Below are 16,347 nucleotides of genomic sequence, written 5' to 3' on the forward strand. Positions count from 1 at the left end.
CGTGGCGGGCGTGCGCGGTGACGGCCCGCGTCCCTGTTACTCAGCGGAGCGGCCGAGGCCGGACGACGGGGCCGGGATCGCAGAGCCGCGAGCAACGCTGGGTAACGGCCGCTGCGACCGCCCGGACGGCACCGGTCCCCGCCGGCGGGCTTTCCTGTCGCCGTTCGGTGCGCTGCCGGGTGAGTGCGGCGGGCGCCGGGGAACCAGGTCGGCCGGCGGCCCCGCCGTGTTTATGTTATTGTGCCGCCGCCTTCCCCTCAGCCGTGACCCCCTCCCGGGAGTGGGAGCGGGAGCGCGCGGGGGACGCGCGGCGAGCGGGGGCGGCGCGGGAACAATAGCGGCCGGGGAGGCGGGGCGGGCCAGGGGGCGTGGGGCTGCGGGACCCTTGCGCGCCCTGGCGGTTCGCCCCCAGCTCCGCCGCCCCAGCTCCGCCCGTCTGTCCTCGCGCAGGTCTCGTGTCCACGTCTGGAGGGGAAAATGGAGCGGGGGTGGGTGGCAAGTTCTGAAACACTTAGGCGAAGGTCGGGAGCGAGGCGCGTTGGCGGCCCGCCGCGCCCTGGCTGCCCTCGCTGGCGGTGGGCAGTCGCGGAGAGCGTTCAGGTCACCGGGTCCCAGCGCCTGCCTGTCCTCCACGGAGACCGTGTTTTGTTTCTCGGTGGCTTCTTTGTGCTAACGTTCGGGGCGAACACAGGCAGCGCCGCCGAGGAAAGGCTGGGGTGGCCTTCAGTTCTGGGCTGCGAGGGACAGCCGCGCGGCCCGTGGTTTGAGCGGGAGGTGTCCATCCAGCTCCGCGCGAGCTTCGGTGGTCAGCGCGCATTTCTCGAGGGTCACTCGCTGGTGACCTTTTGACTTTTTCATCCCACCCTCTCATCTCTTTGTCTTGCACTTATGTTTCCAATCCTTAGATGGCGGACCCAAGTCCATTTTAAAGTATTGCAATGCACACTTTTCATTTTTCATTTCTGAAAGTTCCCCATCAGATGTTTACTGTGAACTTAATAACATGTTGACTGCATGGTATCAGACAACGTCCAGTGGTAACTCTTTCTACCTCTGAAATTCAGTAATCTTTCAAGTAGAATTCTGTTCTGTCAGTCCATTGTGTTTTAACAAGTACCTCCTTGTCAATTAGAACATCTGTTTATTTCATTCATTCATTCTGTCATTTACTCATTCATTTAGCAACTGTTCAGTCGTGTACCCTGATGAAGAGTTTGAAGGTAAAGAGAGATATCCTTTAAAGGTAGAAAATGCTTTGACTGAAATATAGTAGATGTACCTTTAACTAAAGCGATTATATAAGTGATGTGTGTTAAAGAAAGTACTGATCCTCTGGGTGATTTTAATACTTTTTAGTAGTAGACTTGGAACTTCTAGTAGCATGTTATATTAGGAAGTAGAACTAGGTTTGATCTAAATGTACAACAGTTTTTATTTATTTCCAAATTTAATTTTTTAATCTTATAATGACTGTATAGCCTTACAGTCATTTGTAATGTTTACCTCAGATTGCCCCGCTGTGGGTTAAGCCTAGGAGGTCAGCTGCTGTAAGTGAACTTGTTTAGTGCTGTGCCTGACAAAAGCAAGCAGTCAAAATGGAACTTAAGGACAGACCTATCTTGTATCTGTGTCTCCAGCACCTAGCCTGGAATATAGTAAGTGTTCAGTAAAAGTCAGATTGATGAAAAGCTCTTTACAACTGATAATATTTAAAATCAAGCCTTAAAAATTTTTAATTTTCTCTGTAAAGTTTTGGGAGCCTCATGCAAACTATCACTTCCAAATCGCTAAATGATTAGTTCATGTATAGGTAGGTCATGACAGTAGTGGCTTTTGAATAACTTCAGTATCAGTTTTGTTTTTATCACTGCTAAAGCATTCACTATCCTAAAATAAAACCTTGTTTAAAATGTGTGTATGTGTCTGTGTGTATCTGTATATGTAGGGTTTCCAGGCAAGAATTCCCTCCCGTTCTCAGGAAATTTTTTTTTTTTTTGCTTCCTTGTTATGGAATCCTGAGACATAAACTGTTTTCTGTTCTCCATGATGAATCGTTTCCACAAAGTGACGCCGATGCTACCACCGCCTGGGTTCAAGGAGCCAATTTTCCCGATTTCCCGACCAACTTTTCTCAGGATTCAGGAACGAGAAAGCAAAAAAAAATTCCTGAGAACGGGTGGGAATTCCCACCTGGAAACCCTGTGTATATATCGCTCACGTGTGTGTGTACACACACACACACATGCACACACACACACAGTGATATTTCAATAGGGGTCTAAAATGATTGCATTTATTCTTTTGAGACTATTATTTGAAAAGTTTCTGACGACTCCTTTAAGTGGAAAAGGTAGAACAAAGGAAACAGGCTGCATCAAAGTTTTGTTAGAAATGTTTAATTTCTAATAACATTTTAGAAATGTTTGTTGGAAATGTTTTATTTTAAATCTTCCTTTATTTTAAATACTATTGGTGGAGTATATGGGCCTAAAACTCAAAATAATATCAGTTTGTCCAAGTTATATCTCTTTTACATTCACTATGTAATAAATTTTAGAACTTGTTTTGGATTTGAAAGAACTTGAAGTCAACTTATTATCTGATGTATGGAACAAATCAAGAAATAAGAAAATTATATTTTATAGAATAAGCAATGAAAATCTTGAGATACCAAACTTTTATTGCTTTTCCTAATTAAGGTATGTCAGATTCCAGTGAGTGTTATTGATACAAATCCTTTGGCAGAAGCTCACTGTCGGGCTCTTTGTCAAACCAGAGCTTTTTTGTTTTGTTTTCTAAATTTTGATTTTAAGAGTACCAGCATTATTGAGATATAATTTACATACCACAAAATTTACCCTTTTAGAGTGTGCATCAATGGTTTTTAATATATTCATAAAGTTATGCATTGATAACCACTAATTCCGGAACGTTTTCATCACTCCAAGAAGAAATCCCCGTACTCACTAGACATTGCCTTCCATTCCATTCTAAAGTATGTTAAAAGGAAGAGATAGCATTAATTCTGTTAGTAAGTACGTTCCATTAATGAGATTGAAAATGGTTCACTTTAAATGTCCTGGCAGAGTAGGAAACTATGTTTCATACTTCTATAGATTCTGGGAGAAAGGCCACTTGGAAAGGAAATTAAGAATACGTTTTACCAAAATTAATAACATTAGAATTGTTAACTATTTGCTCAATGCCTAGTATTATGGAAATGACCTTGTGAAGACACTTAATGCTTAGTGAAACAAAGTAATTTGTTAACTTACCAGTCAAACTATCCTAGTGGTAATTAAGAGGTTGTTGAAAGAAGCCCGATTCTTGTAAAGTCTACTTTGTCATTGAATTGAGTTTTGATGTATTGTAGTCATCTAGATAGTTGAGATACTTTGTGGCACCTGTAGAAGTGCACAGTGATGTCTGACATTAAGATGTCAGCTCTCTAGAGGTCTCTGGTCAAGTCAATGGTATGGATAGTAGCCTTTCTGATTCATGTAGTGCAAGGAATTCTTTATAGCCATGTAGCTTTAGATATGAATCATTTGTCTCTTTCAGTGAGCTGTGATGCTTTATTATCTTAGTCACGAGTTCTTTACATGAATATTTAGAAACTTTGTCTTATTCTAATGCAGATTAACTTGAACTTTGATTTCAGAAATGAGTTCTGAGTCAACAGACTTTACTACCTAAAAGGTGATGCTAATATTGAAATAAGAATTATATGTCATTCAGGGCAGAAGGTGGAACTAGATCTGTCCAGGAATCAGACCTGGGTTCACTTCTCAGTCCTATCATCTGGACTTTCTCGACCAGCTCTAGAGCCTTAGACAAGTTGTTTAACCTTTTTGGATTTAGAACTCTGAGGCTGTTGGAACTCGCTTTAGTAGAAAGGCTGTTCCGCAGATAGGTAGTTCGTTAGAAAACACTGAGACAAAAAGAGCCTTCTTGCGTGATAATCAGAATCCCATATCAAAAACAGCAATTAAAGTTAGACATTTTGTCATTTTAAGAGGCAGATTAAATTGTTAAGAGACAACTGTTTTCTGTAATATTCATACTTAAGAAACAAAAGCTTCACTGTAAGCTAGGAGTTCTTTCAAGGGTAGATTTTATGCATTCCACAGCACCATGCTTACTAACCAGACTGCTTTCAGAGGCTGTTCTCAGAGATGTGAAAATGAAGAATTTATTATTAGTCTCAAGAAGCTTATGATCAGGGATGGGACTTAAGGCATATCTAAACAGTGACTTTATGTTCTTTTAAAAGATTTATGAGATGTCTTCCCCCAAACAAATATCCCAAATCTCTGGGCATGTCACATTTCATTGAAATTCAGTTTTTAAAATTATATGTGAGTTTGATAATGCCTTTTAGAAAACTTACTAGCTACTATTCTTTTTCAAGGTGGTGGGTTGTATCACAAATATAGCACAAATGTATGTCTGTATCTTCTCTTACCTTTTGGTAGTACATCAGGTTTGGTTAAAATCTACCAATTCTTTACAAAAAGCCCAAATTTAATAGTGGTTGCTAGCATGGGCTTTAGGGTCAGCCCTGAGTTCCAATCCAAGCTCTAAATCTAACTGTATGGCATGGGCTAGTTCAGATTATGTAACATCTTTTGGCCTGTTTTATTATCTGTCAAATGAGAATAATAATAGCACATAATCTCATAGGGCTGTGAGGTTTAAATAAGGTACCGAATGTACAGTGCCTGGAACGCTAGCTGTAACTATTCAGGAAATTTTGGCTATTGTTATCTCTTCTTATTTTTAACTTGGAACAAATGCAAGATGCCAAATAAATTTAAAATCAATTTGATGTACAGTATACATTCGAATTCTCCAGAATACTACCCTCTGCATCTCTGGGGGGTTTACTTAAAATTTGATTGTCTCATCTTATCTGAATTGACTGAAATGATTTAACATTTGGATCAGTAATCCTTTCTGCCTTAAAAATTGGAAATGTTCCAAAAGCAGAGAATGCTACATTCTCTGATACAAAGTTGTTCTTCCACTTTACATTTCCCTACTGCAGAGAATTGCCTCAGCTTTCCTTGGTTTATTTTAACAAATATCTAAAGGAATGGGAGTCCAGGAGCTGGGAATAGCTTTATCGTGTACCCACATTTGAAGAAAGTGGAATGCTCTCATCTTTTAAATTTAATCTTATTGTGATCTTTGACTCTATGTGAAGATTGCAAATTTGTCAGAGACCGGGTAACCACACCGGGTAACCACAACAGTTCACTGAGCATTTTTTAGAGTTCTAGAAAAAAGAGGGAAGTTATTTATTAGTACCATCTAGAAATACTATCTTTTCTGTTTTTCTAAGTTTTTGTGTAGTGTTTCTATGGTTATATCGATACATCAAATTTGCTCCTTGGAAGACAGCAACTGTGAAATGATGCTGGCTTTGCACAGGAAATACTTATTGAGAAAGCATTCTAATCCGATCCAGATACTAAGTGATGTGAGGGCGTAGGAAATAGAAGTCAGTCTCTACTTTTAGTGAGTATAACTTCGTGGGAGATAAGGACAAACACAAGTGCATTTATGTCCTGACACAAGGAACCAAATATTGCCAGGCACTTCATGAGGAATTTCTGTAGTCGTCAGGCCTGATAGCTGGACGTTGGGGCATTTGGGGCCATGAATCTCTGATTGCTTAGAGGCCCAAGCCCTAACATTTGTGGGGACACCAGAAAAGAAAAACAGCCCCTCCTTTTAAAATATACTAACTAGATAAACAACAAAAAAACAAGATGTCTTCTATCCTAATTTTTGGTTAAATTTGAGAGCGTGGTACAGATTAGTCAAAATCTAAATCATAAGAAAAGGCAAACCTTATGGTCACCTCAAATCCATTTTGGAACACAAGGTATCAAAATAAGTATATGCAAAATATGAAAGCAGAATACTAGGAAAGATGCTACTCCAATACTTACTGAAGTCCTCAAACTTTTCTGTATTGAAACTCTGAACACTTAAGACTAGACCTATGCTAGGAGCATTTGCTTATGCCTTTTTCTAATATTTAGAGGTGGGCCTTCACTGCTTCCTGTTACTGAGTGGCCCAAGCCCCAACATATTTCTGGGGACACTGAAAAAGAAAAACAGCCAAGCATACCTGCTTTGCTTGGCAAGAGGCATCAAAAACTTCTACCTATATTGCTGTTTCCTAAAAGCTGTTCATGGTGGAGGAAACTCACCATTCCCTGACTTGTTCCTGAGAGGGAGACTCTCTTAAATGCCATTTGGGTCAAGCAACAATGAGATAGGGGAAAGCCACCATTGTATAGATTTCCCTGTGACTTAAGAAAGGGTCACTTTATCGTCAAAACAAATAAACACTAAAACATCTGGCTTTGTTACTATTGAGAATGAAAAGGTTTTAGTGATTTTATTTACAGTTTATTTAGCTTTTGATTTAGTAGTGTATTCACTTTGATTCAAAATTCCAAGTATTTAAAAAGATACACAGTAAAAAGTTTCTTTTCTACTCTGTGCAGCCATCCAATTCCTCTACATGGAAACGTGTTAAGTTTCCTGTGAATCCTTCCAAAGATAATTTATGTATGCACAGGTCAATACAGATATACGTGTATAATTCCTTGTCCAAAGCCCTTGGTCTGGATATAATATTTCAGAATTGAGGTTTAGGTTTTTTGCGGGAGTAGGGAAGGAAAAGGTAATATAAATACATCTATATTATCCAAAATCTCTAAATGGGATAGCATCCTATAATCAAACATATTAATATTTCTGTATTAAATCCCCGCCCCTTTTTTATTTAAATTATTGCATACCATGCACATTACCCTTTACCCTTTCGTTTTTAAGTTAACTATATAGCTTAGAGATGATATCATATTAGTCATATCAGTACACAAATAACATGCTTTTTTTTTTTTTTTTAACACCTTCGTGGTATACCATTTGTCTCAGCCTGGGCTATATAACAAAATATATATATGGCTTAAACAACATACATTTGTTTCTCACAGTTCTAGAGGCTGGGAGAAGTCCAAGATCAATATGCCTAGAGATTTGGTTCCAGATCTTCCTGGCTTGCAGATGTCACCTTTTTAGTGTATTCTCACGTGGAGAGAGAGAGTGCTCTGCTCTCTTTCTTTTTATGACACTAATTACATCATGGGTCCCATCCTTATGGCCTCCTGTAAATCTAATTACCTCCCAAAGTCCTACCTCCAAATACCAGGGATTAGAGCTTCAGTCCTTAATAACATTATACAGGTTTAACAATTATTTAACTATCCCCTTTTATGTTCATTTAGGTTGTTTTCAATCTTTTGCTATTAAAAGCCATGGTGCAATGGATTACTTTGTACATACATCATTTTGCACTTGTGTAGAAACATATAGGATGCATTCCCAGAAATGGGATTGCTAGGTGATGGTAGTGTATGTACGTTTATAATTTTGATAGATATTCCAAAGTGTCATATGTCAAGGTTCCAACTTACGTTCACCAGCACTGTGTAAGGATTCCTGCTTCATTGCCGTTAGAAGTGAGATTAGCCATGATATTTGTGTGTGTGTGTGTGTGTGTGTGTGTGTGTGTGTACTGTCCATATCTTTGCCTGTTTTTTTTTTTTTTTTATATGTGTTATTCTTTCTTAGATTTGTAGGATTTATTTTTAAATTAGGAAAAATAGCTCTATGCTATTTTTTGGAAGTATTTTTCCCAGTTTATGGTTTGGCTTTTAAATTTGTTTATGATGGCTTTGTCATGCTAATTTTTTCCTTTTTCAGTAGTTAAGTTTACCAATCTTTACTGACTTCTAAGTTATATGTCATGGTTAGAAAGTCTTTCCCTAATTCAAGATTATGTAAAAATTCTCAGATGTTATTTTTCTAATACTGTTATGGTTTCTTTGTTCTTTTTGTATTTTTAATTCTTTTACTTATTTAGAATTTATTCTGGGGTAAGGTATGATGTATGAGTTCAATCTTATTTTTTTCACCAGAGGACCATCCAGTTGTCCCAACATTATATACTGAATAATCCTTTTTTTTTGACTTACAGATTTGAAATGCTACCTTTATAATGTACTGAATTTCCATATATATTTGGGACCATTTCTGATCCAGTGACTCATCTGCCCATTTGGGAGCCATCCTGTTTTAATTATTGTATTATCTACTTGTTTCTGTTAGGGCTAATTCTCTTTCATTTCTCTTCTTTTACAGAATCTTTTCTGGCTTCTATCCTGTTTATTCTATATGAACTTTTAGAATTGATCCGTCTAGTTGCCACTTCTGTTGAGATCACTTAGTTTTTTATTTTGAGGTGAAATTTACATACAGTGAGATGCACAAACTTTGACTTTATGACCCATTGGAAGTTTGCATGTATATGTATTATGTATGTATTTAAACCCGAGATCAAGGCTTACGTGACCATCACCCGGAAAGCTTTCTCATGCCCTCTTGAAGTTTGTATGTCCTTCTCCTCCACCTCTACCGTGATTAACTTACATCACATGGATTCAATTTGCCATTAAGATTTTCTATTTATAGAAGAATTGAAAGCTTTTTAGTGTTGTGTCTTTCTATCCAAAAATGTGGAAAACTACCTTTTCATTTGTTCAAGCTTCTGTTGGGATTCCTAATTGCATTTTAAAGTTGTTTGCTATTAACTTTATATATTTAAGTTTTCTAAATTTATTTTTCTTGCTGTTAGAAATGGAATCTTCCATTTTTCTTCTACCTGATTGTATATAAGAAATCTGTTTATTTTGCGTATTAATTAATGTTTGTATTTAAATAAACTCCCTTTTAAATTCTGTTATTATTTGTAATAGTTCTGTAGTTGATTTTTTTTTTTTCCAGATATAAATCATGCCATCCTTTTTTACTTACTCCAATTTGTACCTCCCATCTCCCAACTTTTACACCCCTAGTGTTTTCTCTTATTGCACTGGTAGTGATTTTTAAAACATCATAGTTTTCCACCACAACAGGTAAAACAAGAACCAAAATATCTGTGTACCTGCCGAGTATTTAAATATTTTGAACAATAAGTTAAATTGGGGAGGGGTTATGGGAGTAGAGTAGTGTGAGGTTTTCACTTTAACATTAATGTGAATAAACTTGAATTGTAGTTTTCAGAATGTCAAATAGACCAGTTAGTGATCATTTGATAGTAAATGCAGAATTAGTAATTAACTTCCTTGTCTCTTACTTGGTAATACATACAGGTTGTTTTCTATCTGCATGGCACACAGAGGCGATTCTCAGAAAAAGAACTTAGTCTGCTGCCTGGAAGCATATAATCAAGGTAGAGGATCATACTATATAGAAATGAAAAGTGAATGAATTTGGACTGGAAGGACTTATGCTTAGAAAAATGATACTGGCAAAAATCTGCAAGTCAAGAAAACATGGGGGTGAGTGAGGGGTAGAGAGAAAGAGTTTGGTTTGGGTGTTGGGTTTGAAGGAGTTCATTATGAAATTATGTGGTACTTGGCTGAAATTTAGTAGGTGTGGGGGCGGAGCCCCAGAGAGTAGCTCTCGGCCTCACATAGACAGGTGCTGGCTCAGGTAGTAAATGGCCATTAACTGTGATTGGATGGCCATCAGCTGTGGCTAGTTGGCCATCAGCTGTAACCAGTGAGCCATTGGCCACTAATATAACTGCTGTGGCTATGCTAGGAGAAAGAGAGAGAAGGAGAAAGAATGGGGCTAGCAAGAAGATGGCGGCTGGGCTGGCAAGCATGGATGGCGGTTTGAAGACAGTGTGGATCCAGCCTCCAGTGAGAGTATAGTGCCGCCAGAGAGAATATAGTGGTATGACTCCCCTACCTATGGCTCCGTGGGTGTTCCTTTTTGGCCTCACCATGTCCTGCGTTCTTGTATGGGGAGCGGGACCAGAGACCCCGCAGGCCGTCCTACACGACAAATGGCGCAGCGAGCAGGGTCTCCCGCATGACAGTAGGGATGTCATTGTTTAACGGAGATTTCATAGTTTATTTTTCTGTCTCTTTCCACTTATCTCTGCCGCCCAGAAATCTAAGGTAGTTTACTATTCAAGGACTCACATGTTGTCGAATAAGCTAGAAATAAAAAAATCAGAACCAAGGGAAAACAAGAATCCAGAATATCCTAATAATATAATAGCTAATTCTGAACTCAGTGCTTTTCACATACCAGGTACTGTTCTAGTGCTTTACATATGTTAAATTGTTTAAATATCACACAACACTATGAGATAGACACTGTTATACTGTTATTACTAGTTTGATAGACGAGGAAGCAGGCACAGAGAGATTATGGGGGAAATTATTAGTGACCATGACGGGTTTTATTAAAACTCAGAGAAGGAAATCAAACTGAAATCAATTAACAAACATTGGATGAATTTTTTTTTTAAGTGAATGAGAAATGAGTAAGTCCAGACACAGTGTATATAGACAACTTTTTAAAGATTAGCTGTGAATGGAACAGAGAAATTGGTTGATAGATAAAGGAAAATGTGGGGTCTAGCCCGTGAAGAGGAGAATATGTGGGAAAGGGAATGGAGAGCGCCAGTAGCGAGATTGGCCTTTGTTAGAGAGATGGCTTCCATGAAACAGGAGGGATGCAGAAAGGGTGTGCAAGGAGGTGTGGTGGGTGGAAGATGAAGGCATATCGTGGCTTTCATCTTCTCTCCTGTTTCTGTTTTCTCAGTGAAGTATGATACTGATATGGGCACAGGGGGACCGGGGTGTGGGAAGTTTGAAGCAGTTTGCCAAGAGTTATTGTTAATTTACGGTTTGAAATTTTTCATTTAAAATGGTATCAGTCAGCCTGGTTTTGTGATTTCCCCCCCTCCCCAGCATTACTTAACTGGTTAGATATAAGCACAGATAATGCAGATGGTTGGATTCCTCTGGGGTGAGTTTTGCCAGGTGTATCAGTCAGAGTTCTCTAGAGAAACAGGGTCAGTAGGAGATATATGTATGTGTGCATACATAGAGAAATTTCAAGGAATTTGCTTACATAATTATAGGGGCCGACAAATTGTAAATCTGTAGGGCAGTCTTGCAGGAAAATCCCTCTTGGGTAAGAGCTGATGCTGTAGTCTTGAAGCAGAATTTCCTCTTCCTCGGGGAAACCAGTTTTGCTCCCTTTCAACTGACTAGATGAGGCCCATCATTGAGAGTTGTCTCCTTTCCTTAAAGTCAGCTGATTGTGGATGTTAATCACATCTGCAAAATACGTTCACAGCAGCGTTTAGATTAGTGTTTGATTGAATAACAGGACTAGTCCAGCCAAGTAAACACATAAAACTAGGACAGTATAAATGTAGGAAAAGGGGTAAGGGAAATGTGGGCTTTTTAAAGAGAATGCTTAGAGAAGTGGTGATGAATCATGAAATCTAACATGAACAGGAAAGGAGGTGAAGTAAAGATGGATAGTAAGGAAGTGGTAGCATCCGTGTACTGGAAATTTCAGTTAGAATTGTGGGAGTGGGCGTGGTGGAATGAAGTGAAGTAAGGGTTGAATGAATGTGGTGGTCAGAGTGGAATGCTTAAAATGGAGATTTGACAGGTACAATAGTTTCTGGCAATGATAATACCCAGGACGGCCTTGGGAGTGGGCTGCTGAGGTGGCATTGAGGGGGAAATCTATCGAAAGGAGGAGGCCAATGAATTAAAGAGGCTGACATGTTAAAGGATCAGTCAGTGTCCCTGAATGGTGAAGCCAGCAGATGGTGACTGGAGAGTAATGATACAGACGGTGAATCAGTTGTTAAACATTCTGAATCAATGAGGAAGAATTGGAGGGGCGGCGATGATAATAAGGAACAGGAAAGGTAGTGTTAAATTGGCTAAATTTGCTTTGTCACAAATTAGGAATTTCAGAAGGCCCAGTAAAGGACTTACGAGGAATGAGGATTTGGGTAAAATGGAGCATATACACAGCAGTGTGGCAGTGAGAACTTGGAAAATGATAGCTGATGACCAGGAAGAGCTGAACTTTTTATGGGATGTGAGGTTGAATGGGCTTAGTCTTGATAACAGGAGAAGATGGGCATCAGTTCTACTAGAGGTTTCTGTGGCGGTGTTTTTCAAATGGCCAGTCATGACCCATTAGTGGGTTGTAGAATGAACTTAGGAGCTCAGAACTAGTGTATTTTTAAATGAAACAAAATAGAGAATATCAGAGTTTATTACAAGTAACAAGGGGCTAAAATTTTTTAACAGCTTTATTAAAATTTATATACCATTTCAATTCACTCATTTGAAGTATACAACTCATAATAGTTTTTTTGGTTTATTTATGACTTAATGCAGCCTATACCACATACTAATTTTAGAACATTTTGTCACTCCAGAAAGAAACCCTATACTCATTAGTAGTCAAGGCCCATTCCTGCACACATACACCCCGACTCATTCCAGCCCACCACTAATTTACTTGCTGTCTCTATAGATTTGCTTATTTGGGTCATTTCATATAAACGGAATCATACAGTTTACAGTGTTTTGTGACTAGCTAGATTCAGTTAGCATCATGTTTTCAAGTTGCATTCATCTTGTAGCATATATCAGTACTTAATTCCTTTTGTAGTCTAATACTATTCCATCATTCCTTTTTATGGTCTAATTTTCCACTGTACAGATACATCACATTTTTTTAACCCACTTTTCACTTGATGGGCATTTTGTTATAATAAGTAATACTGTTGCAATCATTCATACACAGATTTTTGTGATACAGGTTTTCAGTCGTCTTGAGTATATAACCAGGATTGGAATTGCTGATCATGTGGGTAATTCAATGTTTAATATTTTGAAGAACTGCCAGACTTTTTCAGAATGGCTGCACCATTTTACATTCCCACTAGCAAGGTACAAAGATTTCAATTTCTCCACCTCCTATGAAAGCTTGTTATTGTCTGTCTTTTGATATAGCCATCTTATAGGGTATGAAGTGGTATCTCATTGTGGTTTTGATTCTCATTTCTCTGGTGGTTAATGATGTCGATCATCTTTTTCATGTGCTTTGTGTTTCTTGGGAGAAATGCTATTCAGATCCTATGCTTATTTTTAAAATTGGGTATTTATTTTTTTATTAAGTTGTAAGTGTCCTTTATTTGGTCTAGATAGATACAAGCCCCTCTTTAGACATGTGATTTGCAAATGTTTTCTCCTACATTGGGGTTGTCTTGTCAGTTTCTTAGTGGTATCATTTGCAACAGAAAAGATTTTAATTTTAGTGAAATCCAACTTACTATTTTTTGTTGTTGTTGTTTATGCTTTTGGCGTTTTATCTAAGAAATTGTCTAGCTTAAGGATAGGAAGGTGACTTGTGAGTTTTCTTACAAGTTTTATAGTTTTAGCTCTTAAATTTAGGTCTATGGTCCATTTTTGAGTTAATTTTTTTGTGTGTGGTGTGAGGAAGGGAACTGACGTCATTATTTTGCGTATGGACGTGCAGTTGTCCTAGCGCTATTTGTTGAAAATACAGTGCTTTCTTATCAGACTGCCTGGGCATTCTTGTTTAAAAGAGGGGGTGGGGGGCAGAGGTTTCTGAACTCGCAGTTCTAGTCCATTAATCTGTATGTCTATCCTTGTGCCAGTCACCTGGTCTTGATTACTGTAGCTAAGAATTGTGTTTTTTTTGAAATTTGTATTCCAATTAAATTGAGTATAGTTATATATGTAGATTTGCACAGAGATGTGTATGTATTGGGTTGTGATGTGAAATGCGTGAAAACCCTCAGATTTGAGCTACAGTGGCTCCCTGCAATAGTTCTCTCTCTTGTGGTGACTTAATGGCATGTGTTCCCTCTTGCGGAATGTACCAGAAGGCAGATTTGATCAGATGACTGATTTTTATTAGTTTAGTAGGTGAAAATATTCTTTTTGGGTGTGTGTGTGTTTGTGTACCTAAGGGAGTAAAGAGGGTTTAGAACAGTTGTGGGAATTCCTAAAGAATCAATAGGTGAATTTAAGGATTGGGAAATTAAGTATGATTTGAAAATTTGAAATTAGAAGAGTTTTGTACTGGGCTAGTCTTTAATGACTCCCAATTAAAAAAAAATTTTTTTTAATATACTAAGCATGTCTATATTGGATAACTTGATTATCTTGATCCTCTGTGTTTTTCTATAGGCTTTTGTGTCACTTAGTTTTTTATTATGTTGTGTTGGTCGCATACACCTAGATATTTTTTATTAAGACATTTTATATGAACACTTATAAAGATTATTTAAGGTTTAGGAATGATGTTATCTGCTTCCAGCAAGGATTTTTGTTTACCTTTGGAAGGAGGCTAGGAGTGGCACTAGCAGTTTTGGGTCACCTGAATCCAGTCAGAGCCGAAGATGTTTTAAAGCTGGGCTCCAGAGTTTGCAAAGGCTCATGGATTTTATGTTTTCTTTACTCCTAAGGATATGACTCTTTGGAGTCCCAGCATAAAACCAGGGGTGTTATGAGCCTCCCTGTTTCCCTCCCTCAATACTTTGTTGGACCTTTACCTCCAATAGTTAAAACCTACTTGTACCCCACATCCCGCAGCCTTGTATATCTGTGAAAAGTTCCCCTCAGCTTCTCAGCCACCTATATGGAGTTGGCAGCTGCCCCCTGGGAAAAAGGGGCCCAGATGCCTGCCTCACATCTGAGGATGTCCTTATTCTCCAAGGTGTTAGCCTGCACTCTTTTTTACTGCTTTGTTAACACTTTGATGCCTTCAAAGAGGCCTTTTTGTTTGTTTGTTTGTTTTTCTGATTTTGCCTGGGGGGAAGGGGTGTCCAGTTTTTCTTACTGCTCTTTGTAGGAGAGTTGGTTCTAATTATAAATACCTAGTTCACCATTATAAGGGAAAGTAATTTGTTAGCTTAATGAAGAAATTATCTGTGATTCCCTGTTTGAAATTCTCGTGTATGTGGTTTAGTCTTTTTTTCAGGGTAATATTCGGGGTACCAGTATCTTAATATAGCATTATATATTCATTCTATGTACCTTACAGCAATTATTAAAGAAGTTTCCCTAACAGGATTAGGAGAAGGAAGGGAGGAAACAAATGGCAGACTAAATGATATTTTTGCAAAGTTTGGGAGAGATAAAGATAAGGTAACATTTTTATGTTCATTAGGAGTGAGAAAGGGCAGTCACACATAAAAGCAGGTGATATATAAATAAACCCCCATAAATATGGACAGATAATTTTTGACAAAGAAGCGAAAAACATACAATGGAGAAAAGACAGCCTCTTCAGTAAATGGTACTGGCAGAATTGGAAAGCCACGTGCAAAAGAATGAAACTGGACTACTATCTGTCACCATGTACCAACATTAATTCAAAATGGATCAAAGACTTAAGCATAAGACCTGACACAATAAACTGCATAGAAGAAAACATAGGTACTAAACTTACGGACCTTGGGTTCAAAGAGCATTTTTTGAATTTGACTCCAAAGGCAAGGGAAGTAAAAGCTAAAATAAATGAATGGGACTATATGAAACTTAAAAGCTTCTGCACAGCAAAAGAAACCATCGACAAAATAAAGAGGCAACAGACTGAATGGGAGAAGAGTTTTGCAAACAGTGCCTCCGATCAGGGGCTAATATCTAAAACAAACAAGGAACTCATGAAACTCAACAACAAAAAAACAAAGAACCCAATTGAAAAATGGGCAGAGGACCTGAAGAGACATTTCTCCAAAGAGGACATACAAATGGCAAATAGACATATGAAAAAATGCTCAACATCACTAATCATCAGAGAAATGCAAATCAAAACCACAGTGAGATATCACCTCACCCCAGTCAGAATGGCTATCATCAACAAGACAAATAGTAACAAATGTTGGAGAGGCTGTGGAGAAAAAGGAACCCTCTTACATTGTTGGTGGGAATGCAGATTGGTATAGCCACTATGGAAGGCAGTGTGGAGGTTCCTCAAAAAATTACGAATAGAATTACCATATGACCCAGCAATCCCTCTCCTGGGTATCTACTCAAAAAAATGTGAAAACATTTATCCATAAAGACACGTGTGCTCCAATGTTCATCACAGCTTTATTTATGGTGGCCAAGACATGGAAACAACCAAAATGTCCTTCGATAGATGAATGGATATAGAAGTTGTGGTATATATACACGATGGAATACTATTCAGTGGTAAGAAAAGATGATATAGGAACATTTGTGACAACATAGATGGATCTTGAGAGTATAATGCTAAGTGAAATAAGTCAGACAGAAAAAGCAGAGAACCATGTGATTTCACTGATACGTGGTATATAAACCAAAAACAACAAAGAACAAGACAAACAAATGAGAAACAAAAACTCATGTACACAGACAATAGTTTAGTGGTTAC

At 38.4% G+C, this 16,347-nt stretch overlaps 1 protein-coding gene across 6 annotated transcripts in view; it reads left to right on the forward strand.

Annotated features, from left to right (window-relative positions):
• Positions 1–16,347, forward strand: part of MAPK8 (mitogen-activated protein kinase 8) — a 104,535-nt gene continuing 88,188 nt past the window's right edge. For 2 of the 6 annotated variants that reach the window (XM_074337236.1, XM_074337233.1), the window contains exon 1: positions 1–179. The gene's annotated coding sequence lies outside the window, so the exon portion shown is untranslated. The remainder of the gene's footprint in view (positions 180–16,347) is intronic. The other 4 variants (XM_074337235.1, XM_074337234.1, XM_074337238.1 and 1 more) reach the window with 2 other exon arrangements.

The sequence above is a fragment of the Rhinolophus sinicus genome, linkage group LG07, assembly GCF_036562045.2.
Source record: "Rhinolophus sinicus isolate RSC01 linkage group LG07, ASM3656204v1, whole genome shotgun sequence".
In the NCBI taxonomy this organism is placed as follows: domain Eukaryota; kingdom Metazoa; phylum Chordata; class Mammalia; order Chiroptera; family Rhinolophidae; genus Rhinolophus; species Rhinolophus sinicus.